The following is a 12461-nucleotide window of genomic DNA, read 5'->3' as shown; positions in this document are numbered from 1 at the left end:
CAAAATGGGGACTTTTTTTTTTAAGAATAATCCTACGTGACGAGGTCTGGTGTCATCAATACGAACCTAACACAAAACGACATAGTTCAGAAATTCACGTGACGTTTCAACGTTTTGACGACGTACTCGGCTTCCAAGCCAATATCCCATAAAATGACTTTTCTGATAGTTTGATATTGTTGTATGAACGTTTTGTGAGGCGTACTCAAGTGAAGGGAGACTATGTGCAACACCCGTGTCATTAAAACCATTTTAAATCCTACAATTTTTGTTAATCCATTCTCGAAACTTTTTGGATGACGGAGTATACGAAAGCATAGTTCTAGTTAGTGTACTGTTTCGTTATAAGCTTGAGGGACGTATCATATAATACGACAAAATTCCATGTCTAGCATGGGAGGGTGAATGGGTGAACTGAAATACATGCATTGCACAACCGACCTGAACTGACATCCTGGAGGACGGCGGTTCAAACCCACGTCCGGCCATCCTGATTTAGATTTACCGTGATTTCCCAAAATCGCTTCAGGCAAACGCCGGGATGCTTCCTTCGAACGGGCACGGCCGACTACCTTCCGCATCCTCCCCTAATTCTAGCTTTGGCTCCGTGTCTAATGACCTCGTTGTTGACGGCTCGTTAAACACTAATCTTCTCCTCTTCTTGCTTTGCGCATTTTGTAGGACGCTGTAGTTACCAACAACAACAGTTGGGTAAATAAAAGTTTGTAATAAATGCAATAAGATCATCCGGTGAGCTGTGCAGTTGCACATTAAATTGAATCACCCAGCGTTAGATCTTTTAAAATTTGTTAGGGAAGTTGCAGCGTTTTGTGTTGTTTTCCTCCAGTCCCGGGAACACTGCTTAATGTGACAAGTACTCTAAGGCTTGGTTCTTCCCATTGTAAGGTTCACAACGATAAAATCATCGGAGAATAATTTAATTGCTACTTCTGTTTCGTTATCGCGATGACCTTCCATCAACGAAAGTCAAGAAGCTACTGAAGTTATTCGTTACGTAAGTTAGATGTTAACACTAAAGACTATTGTTTACAAGTAAACCTTAGGCCTAGATGACAGTGGAGACATTGGATATTGCATCACATGGTGTGGTTAAGGGTTTGCAATGCGGTCCACGCTTTCCACTTTACACCCAGAACTTCATCGATGCAATGTGGCAGACCCAGAGCTTCATCGATGTAATGTGGCAGAAGCGTAGGAAAATGTCTGTTGTCTGTATCATCCGTGATATTTGGTACTTACTGTATTCATCATCATATCCATTTTTGGTTTAGACATCCCTACTTGTTCCAATTTCAAGCAGAATGTAGCCGACCTTCCCATCTCTTCTTAGAACACTCAACATTTCATTTCCCCGTGATGTATGTATTTGTATATTAATTTGGGTATTCGTTCATCTGATATCCTTTTAGTGTTTACAACTGTTCAACTGTGTGTGAATTATTAAGGGACCAAACTGCTGAGGTCATCGGTCCCTAGACTTACACACTACTTAAACTAACTTATGCTAAGAACAACAGACACACCCATGCCCGAGGGAGGACTCGAACCTCCGGCGAGAGGTGGGGCGCAGTCCGTGACATGGCGGCTCCAACCTCACGGCCACTCGGCGCGGCTTAGTGTGTTCGTACGGCTCCTTTCGGCGCTCCTCTGTTTTCTGAAGTATCCCTTAGGCGTCCAGTTCATTTCTGATTTCACTATTTCTCATCACATCTTCTCGTTAGTAACCAGCTATTGGTCTTGGGAGGCTCATCTCAGCTGCCTCAATCCTCCTAGGTTGACTGACGGTTAGAGTCCAAGTCTCTGATCCATACATTACAACTGCATCCCTCCTCGCAGGTGTTTCAAGGTATTTTTTTGTTCTTGCAGTTTATCTTGAGTTGTTGGTGTCGCTCTTAGATGCTCCTTATGCCATTGTCTTAGTTTTAGCTTTTGCAACGACCAAATTGTTCTCTGTGGTTTATCTTCAGAGTTCACTAATATTATTTGATCATCTGAAAACAGGAGTGTATTTATAATTGTATGTTGCTTGTAATATTAACGTACTTTATTCTGCCATGTCTTTACGACGTCGTTCATAAAGACATTAAATAATGTCAGTGATAAAGGACGCCTTTGTCTCACTCGTTGAGATACTTTTCTCGCAAACGGATTTCCTTTTTGTACTTTGGTTTTTTTGTCTGCATATGTACTTTGTACTATACTTGTTAGATTCCGACACTCAAACCTGCAGATGTCAGACACTCAAATCGGTACCGAACGTTACATGTCGATAGAGTATAATCAAAACGCCGATTTAGTTCGTGCTGTCTGCTGTCATCCAGTAGAACATGCGTAACCCGTAATCAAAAGTAACACCAGAACTATGCAGCAAAGGAAAAGTGTGTCTGTGAGTAACTATTGGTTAGGCCTTTCGTGGGTGAGTTGGTAGAGAGTGAGGTCGTCATATCCAAGGTCCGGCGTTCAAACCCGGGGATGACAATTTTTGTTTAACTGGTAACGCGTGAAACTTTTCGGAGTTCGTAGCAATGTTCTTTTGACAGCATGCTTTCGCTTGGTTAGTTGAAAGTAGCAAATCTGTAGAGTACATTTGTATAGAAAGGTGTGGTGTTCCGTCAGACATGTGCTACAGAACAGACACAACACGTAATGAAGCATCTAGTGCATTTGTAGTTTCACAGAATTAACATAAACAATCGGAGAGTAGGATAAAGAAACAATTGCCTCACATGCGGAAGAATTAATAATAATAATAATGATACTAATAACACTTTAATGTTCTTCGTGATATGCGCCTACAAAATAACCTACCAGAAGACAAAATCGTGATATGCGCCTACAAAATAACCTACCAGAAGACAAAATCACAATTCACACAATTCCAGCAAACACAAGCTGTATTGTCAACCGCTATTATTATTATTACTTCCGCACGTGTGATGCATGTTTTTCGTTATTTTTCTGTTCTGATTATATATTCTGTGAAGCTAGAAATATGCTCTATAAGTTCACTACCTTCAAATAAAGGAAGCGAAAGCAGACTGCCAAGATAAAATTGCTGTAAACTCAAACCGCCCTTTTACATGTCATAAGCATGTTTTCTTGTATAACACATTCACCCATAAAACAGTAAAAAAAGTTGTCATCATTGAGGTATGATCAAGGACGCTTCATGCGACAATCTAATGTTCTACCAATTTCCCCACAGAAGCCATATACATTAGTTATTCACAGTTATGCTTTTCCTGTGCTCCGTAGTTCTAGTGTCACTTTTAATTAAGATTTGTCAGAGTTTTGCTTCATGCTCTATCGACAAACGTTTGGTACCGATCTGAGTGGCATCTTAGGTTTGGGTATGAGGTATACCATTATTTTATAAACATTCGCATAATCTAATTCCTTTAACTTTATCAAAAACTTTCCCGTAGTCGATAAAGACTGTTATATTGTATTGTATTGAACCAGGGCTCTAGAAACGACGGAGAGGCTTCGTCCTGCCCTAGCCCTTAGTGGTTCACAACCCCACATTAGGCAACAGCAGTCCACCCACCCCACCGCCGCCCCACACCGAACCATTGGTTATTGTGCGGTTCAGCCACCAGTGGACACCCCCCCCCCCCCCCTCCTCCCTCTGGGTACGTCGCATACCAGACGAGTGTAGCCCCAAATGTTTACGTGGAAGAGTAATTAGTGTACGCGTACGTGGAAACGGTGTTTGCGCAGCAATTGCCGACAGAGTGTAACTGAAACAGAATAAGGGGAACCAGCCCGCATTCGCCGAGGCAGATGGAAAACCGCCTTAAAAACCATCCACAGGGTGGCCGGGACACCGGACCTCGACACTACTCCGCCGGGCGGATTCGTGCCGGTTTGGGAAGCAGCGCGTGAGACCGCGCGGATGGATGGGCGGGCTCGATAAAGGCTAAGTATTCGGCCTAATTGTATTTTCCGTGTTTTTCAATAGCTTGACAGACTGTAAAAACACTACCTAGGCAAAATCTTTTCATCCGAACCAATTCTGTTTGTAAGAAACGTTTCTGGAAGTATCGTTACTATATTTATTGATAGTTTCGGATATCTCTTATGTCAAGAGTTCAAAAGATTAATATCTCGCTAACTGTCACGCATCCTGCCGTCCCCGTTTTTAAATAATCGAATAACAACTGCAGATTGACAGTCTACTGGTATGTCCCTGTATTTACAACAAATATTCACTAACTGTAATAGCTTTCAGAGTATTCTGAAGTATATAATTCCACTTTAAGATTCCCTGGGGATTTTCTGTTTTTCAATGTCTTTAACACAGACTATAGTTCTTGAATTACCGCAAGTTCAACATGCTCTTCATTAACTGCAGTTCTTTCATTTTCCTCATCACGTCCTGCCGCGCGGGGTAGCCGTGCGATCTGAGGCGCCTTGTCACGGTTCGCTCGGCCCCCCCTGTCAGAGGTTCGAGTCCTCCTCGGGCATGGGTGTGTGTGTTGTCCTTAGCGTAAGTTGAAGTTAGATTAAGTAGTGAATAAGCTTAGGGACCGATGACCTAAGCAGTTTGGTCCCATAAGACCTTACCTCATATTTCCAATTTTTTGTTCCACCATCTGTCCATGAACTTTTGAAATAATCCAGGCACCCATTTACTGAAACGAGATTAATTGAAGCACATCTTTTACTTCTTTGTTGTTTCAGCATCTTACGCACTTTAGCTTGTTGCCCATGTAGATTACGCTCCATTTCATTCAGGAATGGTCGCCTTTAGAGTTTTTGTTATTTTCTGAATGTGGCCCACTATTACTTTATTGGTAGAATTACCTATCCTTGCATTGAAATGCCAGCAATTATTTTTCTTGTTACTTTTGTGACCACTGTCGTGTGCAAGTATTACTCGATATTGTCTTGTTGTTTCCTAGATAGGGAGTATTTCTGGTAGGCGTGGTTCTTACATTTTATGCTGTCTGCTAGTCTTTGGTTCCAGTTTGGGAGTCTCCTTTTGTTTTTATGCTTCATCCTTTTCCCTAAAGCTTCACCAGCAGCTAGTTGTTTTATTCTTACTACGACTAATTTATTCCACTCTTCATTAATACTGTGTTTTCATAGAATGTTTTTTAGTATTTCAGCTAAACGTTTTCTGTATAATTTTTGGACCTTATCGCAAACGTATTCGATGAACATCTACTTGTGCTTGCTTTTTGTTAGTGCTTTTAATGTATACAGTGGGATTCCTAGTTTTGACATTACAAGAGAATGGTAAGTACTAGAATCGTATTCTCAGCAGACTTCGTGTCTGCTGTTGATGGAATGGCTTTCCCATTTGTAATAACATAATTTACTACACCACAAAGAGATAAAAGTAACGAGAAGTAGCGGAAATGAGAATAGCGAGAAATGTAGCATTAGAAGTAGTGGCCACCTTCAAAGCAAAATAACCAGTGGAGAACAAATCGAGGAGGGCATAAAAAGCAGACTGACGCAAGCAAAGACGACATTCCTGCCTACAGCCTTAACTTGAGGAAGGAATTTCTGAGAACGTAAGTTCAGAGCAGAGCATCGCGTGGTAGTGAATCATGGACAGTGGGAAAATCGAAACAGAAGAGAATCGCAACGTTTGAGACGTGATGCTGCGGAAGAATGTTGAAAATCACGAAATGAATAGATTCTCCGCAGAATCGACGGTGAAAAGAATATATGGGAAACACTGACAAGTTTGGTTTGTGGGGCGCTAAGGAAACATTGACAGGAATAAGGCACAGGATGATAGGATACGTATTAAAGCATCAGGGAATGCCCAGGAAATGTAGAGGGTAAAAACTACAGCGGAAGACAGTAACTGGAATACAGCCAGTGTATAACTGAGGCCGTAGGCAGCAAGTGCTACCCTGAGATGAAGAGGTTGGCGCAAGGCAGGAATTAGGGGCGGGCCGCATCCAACCAGTCAGAAGACTGATGACTGAAAAAAGAGTGTATTATACTGGGCGTTCCGAGACTACTCAGGTTGAGAACATCAAAACCATTATACTTAGATAAGAGACATATGGTCTCTGAAGTTAACTTGTGATGTTAGAGACCATTTTGTTAGTGGTGCTGAGGTAAGCTGTTGTGTCGGTGTCGCTGACTGGGCATGTGTCCTGACACTCAAAACTGCTCTCTATACGGGTGGCTGGCTGTGCTGGTTGGATGTACCTCTAAATGTTAGACGAAGGATGTACTTCCAGCACGATGGGGCGCCAGCCTACTTCCGCACTGATGCGAAGAATCACCTGAGAGCCATCTTCGGGAATCGGCCGAGGTGTTCCACTGGCCCGGCGGCCAAGGTCACATAATCTCGCGTGCCCGGATTTCTTCCTCTGGAGGCACCTGAAGCAGCTTGCGTAGGGAACCATTGCGGAAGCAGTAGTAGAACAGGCAATTGTCCGACTAAGTACTACGTGCATACATGCCAATGGTCGCGCATTAGAGCAGTTCCTGGGAATGACACTGCTGTAATTAACATGCTAAACTAACATCTGTGAAAGTTTTCCCTAGCATCTGAAACCGCCGTCACGGAACTTATATACCTTAACTAAATATATTTGTTTAATAATTTTTTCATAATGCGGGGCCACAATCGTAATATATTACTTTAAAGTCAGTACCGCCATTAGACTGTTGTTTATTACAGCGTTACATTTACACAATCACGATTTCGGCTTCAAAGTGCCATTATCAAGTGTTTTCTGAAAGCAGGTTATACAATAACAATGAAATACATAACAAGTGATATAACCGAATTTTTTCCTTTTTTTTTTTATTTGGTCATCACTTTACTGACTGGTTTGATACGGGCCGCCACAAATTCCTTTCCTGTGCTAACCTCTTCATCTCAGAGTAGCACTTGCAACCTACGTCCTCATTTATTTGCTGGACGTATTCCAATCTCTGTCTTCCTCTACAGTTTTTGCCCTCTACAGCTCCCTCTAGTACCATGGAAGTCATTCCCTCATGTCTTAGCAGATGACCTATCATCCATTCCCTTCTCCTTATCAGTGTTTTCCACATATTCCTTTCCTCTCCGATTCTGCGTAGAACCTCCTCATTCCTTACCTTATCAGTCCACCTAATTTTCAACATTCGTCTATAGCACCACATCGCAAATGCTGCGATTCTCTTCTGTTCCGGTTTTCCCACAGTCCATTTTTCACTACCATACAATGCTGTACACCAGACATACATCCACAGAAATTTCTTCCTCAAATTAAGGCGTGTATTTGATATTAGTAGACTTCTCTTGGCCTGAAATGCCTTTTTTGCCATAGCGAGTCTGCTTTTGATGTCCTCCTGGCTCCGTCCGTCATTGGTTATTTTACTGCCTAGGTAGCAGAATTCCTTAACTTCATTGACTTCGTGACCATCAATCCCGATGTTAAGTTTCTCGCTGTTCTCATTTCTACTACTTCTCATTACCTTCGTCTTTCTCCGATTTACTCTCAAACCATACTGTGTACTCATTGGACTGTTCATTCCGTTCAGCAGATCATTTAATTCTTCTTCACTTTCACTCAGGATAGCAATGTCATCAGCGAATCGTATCATTGATATCCTTTCACCTTGTATTTTAATTCCACTCCTGAACCTTTCTTTTATTTCCACCATTGCTTCCTCGAAGTACAGATTGAAGAGTAGGGCGAAGGGCTACAGCCATGTCTTACACCCTCCTTAATACGAGCACTTCGTTCTTGATCGTCCACTCTTATTATTCCCTCTTGGTTGTTGTACATATTGTATATGACCCGTCTCTCCCTATAGCTTACCCCTATTTTGTTCAGAATCTCGAACAGCTTACACCATTTTATATTGTCGAACGCTTTTTCCAGGTCGACAAATCCTATGAAAGTGTCTTGATTTTTCTTTAGCCTTGCTTCCATTATTAGCCGTAACGTCAGAATTGCCTATCTCGTCCCTTTACTTTTCCTAAAGCCAAACTGATCGCCACCTAGCTCATTCCCAATTATCTTTTCCATTCTTCTGTATATTATTCGTGTAAGCAGCTTCGATGCATGAGCTGTTAAGCTGATTGTGCGATAATTCTCGCACTTGTCAGCTCTTGCCGTCTTCGGAATTGTGAGGATGATGCTTTTCCGAAAGTCAGATGGCATGTCGCCAGACTCATATATTCTACACACCAACCGGAATAGTCGTTTTGTTGCCACTTCCCCTAATGATTTTAGAAATTCTGTTTTAATGTTATCTATCCCTTCTGCCTTATTTGACCGTAAGTCCTCCAAAGCTCTTTTAAATTCCGATTCTAATACTGGATCCCCCATCTCTTCTAAATCGACTCCTGTTTCTTCTTCTATCACATCAGACAAATCTTCACCCTCATAGAGGCTTTCAATGTATTCTTTCCACCTATCTGCTCTCTCCTCTGCATTTAACAGTGGGATTCCCGTTGCACTCTTAATGTTACCACCGTTGCTTTTAATGTGACCAAAGGCTGTTTTGACTTTCTTGTATGCTGAGTCTGTCCTTCCGACAATCATATCTTTTTCGATGTCTTCACATTTTTCCTGCAGCCATTTCGTCTTAGCTTCCCTGCACTTCCTATTTATTTCATTCCTCAGCGACTTGTATTTCTGTATTCCTGATTTTCCCGGAACATGTTTGTACTTCCGCCTTTGATCAATCAACTGAAGTATTTCTTCTGTTACCCATGGTTTCTTCGCAGCTACGTTCTTTGTACCTATGTTTTCCTTCCCAACTTCTGTGATGGCCCTTTTTAGAGATGTCCTCTCCTCTGCAACTGTACTGCCTACTGCGCTATTCCTTATTTCTGTATCTATAGCGTTAGGGAACTTCAAACGTACCTCGTCATTTCTTAGTACTTCCGTATCCCACTTCTTTGCGTATTGATTCTTCCTGACTAATGTCTTGAACTTCAGCCTACTCTTCATCACTACTATATTGTGATCTGAGCCTATATCTGCTCCTGGGTACGCCTTACAATCCAGTATCTGATTTCGAAATCTCTGTCTGACCATGATGTAGTCTAATTGAAATCTTCCCGTATCTCCCGGCCTTTTCCAAGTATACCTCCTCCTCTTGTGATTCTTGAACAGGGTATTCGCTATTACTAGCTGAAACTTGTTACAGAACTCAATTAGTCTTTCTCCTCTTTCATTCCTTGTCCGAAGCCCATATTCTCCTGTAACCTTTTCTTCCACTCCTTCCCCTACAATTGCATTCCAGTTGCCCATGACTATTAGATTTTCGTCCCCCTTTACATACTGCATTACCCTTTCAATATCCTCATTCACTTTCTCTATCTGTTCATCTTCAGCTTGTGACGTCGGCATGTATACCTGAACTATCGTTGTCGGTGTTGGTCTGCTGTCGATTCTGATTAGAACAACCCAGTCACTGAACAGTTCACAGTAACACACCCTCTGCCCTACCTTCCCATTCATATCGAATCCTACACCTGTTATACCATTTTCTGCTGCTGTTGATATTACCCGATACTCATCTGACCAGAAATCCTTGCCTTCCTTCCACTTCACTTCACTGACCCCTACTTCATCTAGATTGAGCCTTTGCATTTCCCTTTTCAGATTTTCTAGTTTCCCTACCACGTTCAAGCTTCTGACATTCCATGCCCCGACTCGTAGATTATTCAACCTTTTTCTCATGGTAACCTCCCCCTTGGCAGTCCCCTCCCGGAGATCCGAATGGGGGACTATTCCGGAATCTTTTGCCAATGGAGAGATCATCATGACACTTCTTCAATTACAGGCCACATGTCCTGTGGATACACGTTACGTGTCTTTAATGCAGTGGTTTCCATTGCCTTCTGCATCCTCATGTCGCTGATCATTGCTGATTCTTCCGCCTTTAGGGGCAATTTCCCACCTCTAAGACAAGAGAGTGCCCTGAACCTCTATCCGCTCCTCCGCCCTCTTTGACAAGGCCGTTGGCAGAATGAGGCTGACTTCTTATGCCGGAAGTTTTCGGCCGTCAATGCTAATTATTTATCAAAATTTAGGCAGTGACGGGGATCGAACCAGGGACCGAAGACGTTTTCATTATGAATCAAAGACACTACCCCCTTTTTTTTCTTTTTTAAATCTCATTTTGTTCGCTTTTGTTCGTTGCATCTGCTCGGGGCGGACGTCGTAAGACATCCGTTTAAGTTCGTTGTTGATCGATTAGCTCAGTTTTTTTTTATTACAGAGGGCTGCCTACCCTCTGACCGAACACGCTGAGCTACCGTGCCGGCTAGATCTCATTTTGCTCGTTTTCGTTCTTTGTATCAGCTCTGGGCGGACGTTGAAAGACACCCGTTTCAGTTCGTTGTTGAGCCATTAACTCAGTTTTTTTATTACGGAGGGCAGCTAGCCCTCAGACCTAACACGCTGAGCTACCATACCGGCTGTGCTTGGACAGTGATCTAGGCAACGAACACTGATAGACAATTTTCATTCATAATAGCCAGTGGTTTATGGAACTTCAATGATAGATCCGAAGCATATAATTTAAATCCCCCCAACACCTGGGAAAGTATTCTTCTCAAGACTCGGTTAGGAAGTGACTGATATTGTGTAATAAAACACCCTCTCGTGCCAAGTCGTGCATTTGTGATTTAAAATTCTATCAAGTTATTGACATGAAACTCCCGAGTAATATTTACGCGCAGCGATAATAATTGTCTGTAGCGCTCGGCACTTGTGTAGAATCTTTGACTCAAATAACAAGCCCACTGTTACGGTTTCTTAGATGCTTGAAATTGCGACCAGCTTGTAGGGAATTTGTTGTGGATGTGACTGTATTGGTTTTATCATTAATATTTCATCATTAATCAGTTAAACATCGATTACGAACGATTAATTACGATTCTTGGTGAAGTAAATATCTCACGCACGTCGACATTTCGGTTCAGCACTGTCATTTTGTGTAACGTCGTCTTCGTAACTTGATAACGATCTCAACACTCTACCGACTGTCGCCGAGATTTAGCCGAAGCCAAGTACAAATCAAACCAAGTCATCAAGAAGAAGAGGCGTTATATGGTGATGCTTTCACAATCAATGTAAATTATCACACAATCCTCTGGCGAGGAACTGTGGCAAAGTTAAGTAAATCTTGTATTCATCAATGTAACAAGGTGAACTAACATTTTATGTGTTTTAGTCTGATGAGCCTTCCCCCCAGAACACTCAAAGAACCCACATCCATGGTCGGACGACAGTAGCTTCCACTGGTCATAGCACTGTTCAACACTGCTCGAAAAAGACAGCCTGCGAACAGCGACTAAAGCGCAGTCGGCTAGACGGCTGTCAACAACCATACTGCCGGCCGAGCGGTTCCAGGCGCTTCAGTGTGAAACCGCGCCACCGCTACGGTCGCAGGTTCGAATCTTGCCTCGGGCATGAATGTGTGTGATGTCCTTAGGTTAGTTAGGTTTAAGTAGTTCTAAGTTCTAGGAGACTGATGGCCTCAGATGTTAAGTTCCATAGTGCTCAGAGCCAGTTGATCCATTTAGCCAATACTTCTCTTTGCCCTGTGAAAATATAGAGACTGCCTGCAGTCGCTTCAGGAAATTTTTGATCGTGTGCGCTAACGCCGCAAAATAATGGCTGGCGTTCCCATTGTTACTCAACAGGCTCCAAAAATTTTGAACCACGGTTTCTCCAAAGTGCTTGAGATGCGTATCTTACTAGAGCAGCATTTGTTGCAACCACGTATGTACTACAAATCTCCAGTCATGTGAAAGATGGACGCAATCTGTAATTCCTTAGATGTATGTCGATGCAACGGTGAATGCTCACTGTGAGCTCATAGCTTCATATCCACTCTAGGGAGAGATAACTTCTTGTTTAAGTTCACAGATAACCATGTGTATATGTATCAACGACGGGCACAAGACATAAGACAGGTATTCTTTTTGAGACACCATGAATCTTGCAGGGCTATTCATAAATCCGTAATAGTTACGTCTCAGTTGTTGGCTACGATATGTGGACGACACATTCGTTATCTGGCCCCACGCTGAAGTGGAATTGTGAAACTTCCTCCAGCACCTAAATAGGCTGCACAAAAATATAAAGTTCACACATAAGACCGAAAACTATGGTTCCTTGTCATTTCTGGATGTGGAAGTATACAGAGCTGCCGAAGGTAAACTGGGACACAAAGTGTACCGGAAACCAACGCACACTAATCGGTACCTGCACGCGGAGAGCCACCACCACCCAGCTCAAAAGTATTCTCTCCTGCATACGTTAACTGCCCGAGCCTACCGGATAAGCGATGGAAATAACATCAAAGGAGAGTTATAGGAGCTACAACACACGTTTCGCGCCAACGGCTATGATGACAACATCATAAGAAAGGTAGCTAAAACCAAAGGGAGCAGAACACGAAAAGAAGGCAAAGAAGGGAAGCTTCCACTGGTCACTTACCATTTGTAAAAGGCG

This window comes from Schistocerca americana, chromosome 7 (assembly GCF_021461395.2).
Source record: "Schistocerca americana isolate TAMUIC-IGC-003095 chromosome 7, iqSchAmer2.1, whole genome shotgun sequence".
Lineage (NCBI taxonomy): Eukaryota > Metazoa > Arthropoda > Insecta > Orthoptera > Acrididae > Schistocerca > Schistocerca americana.
This window is presented reverse-complemented; position numbering follows the sequence as displayed.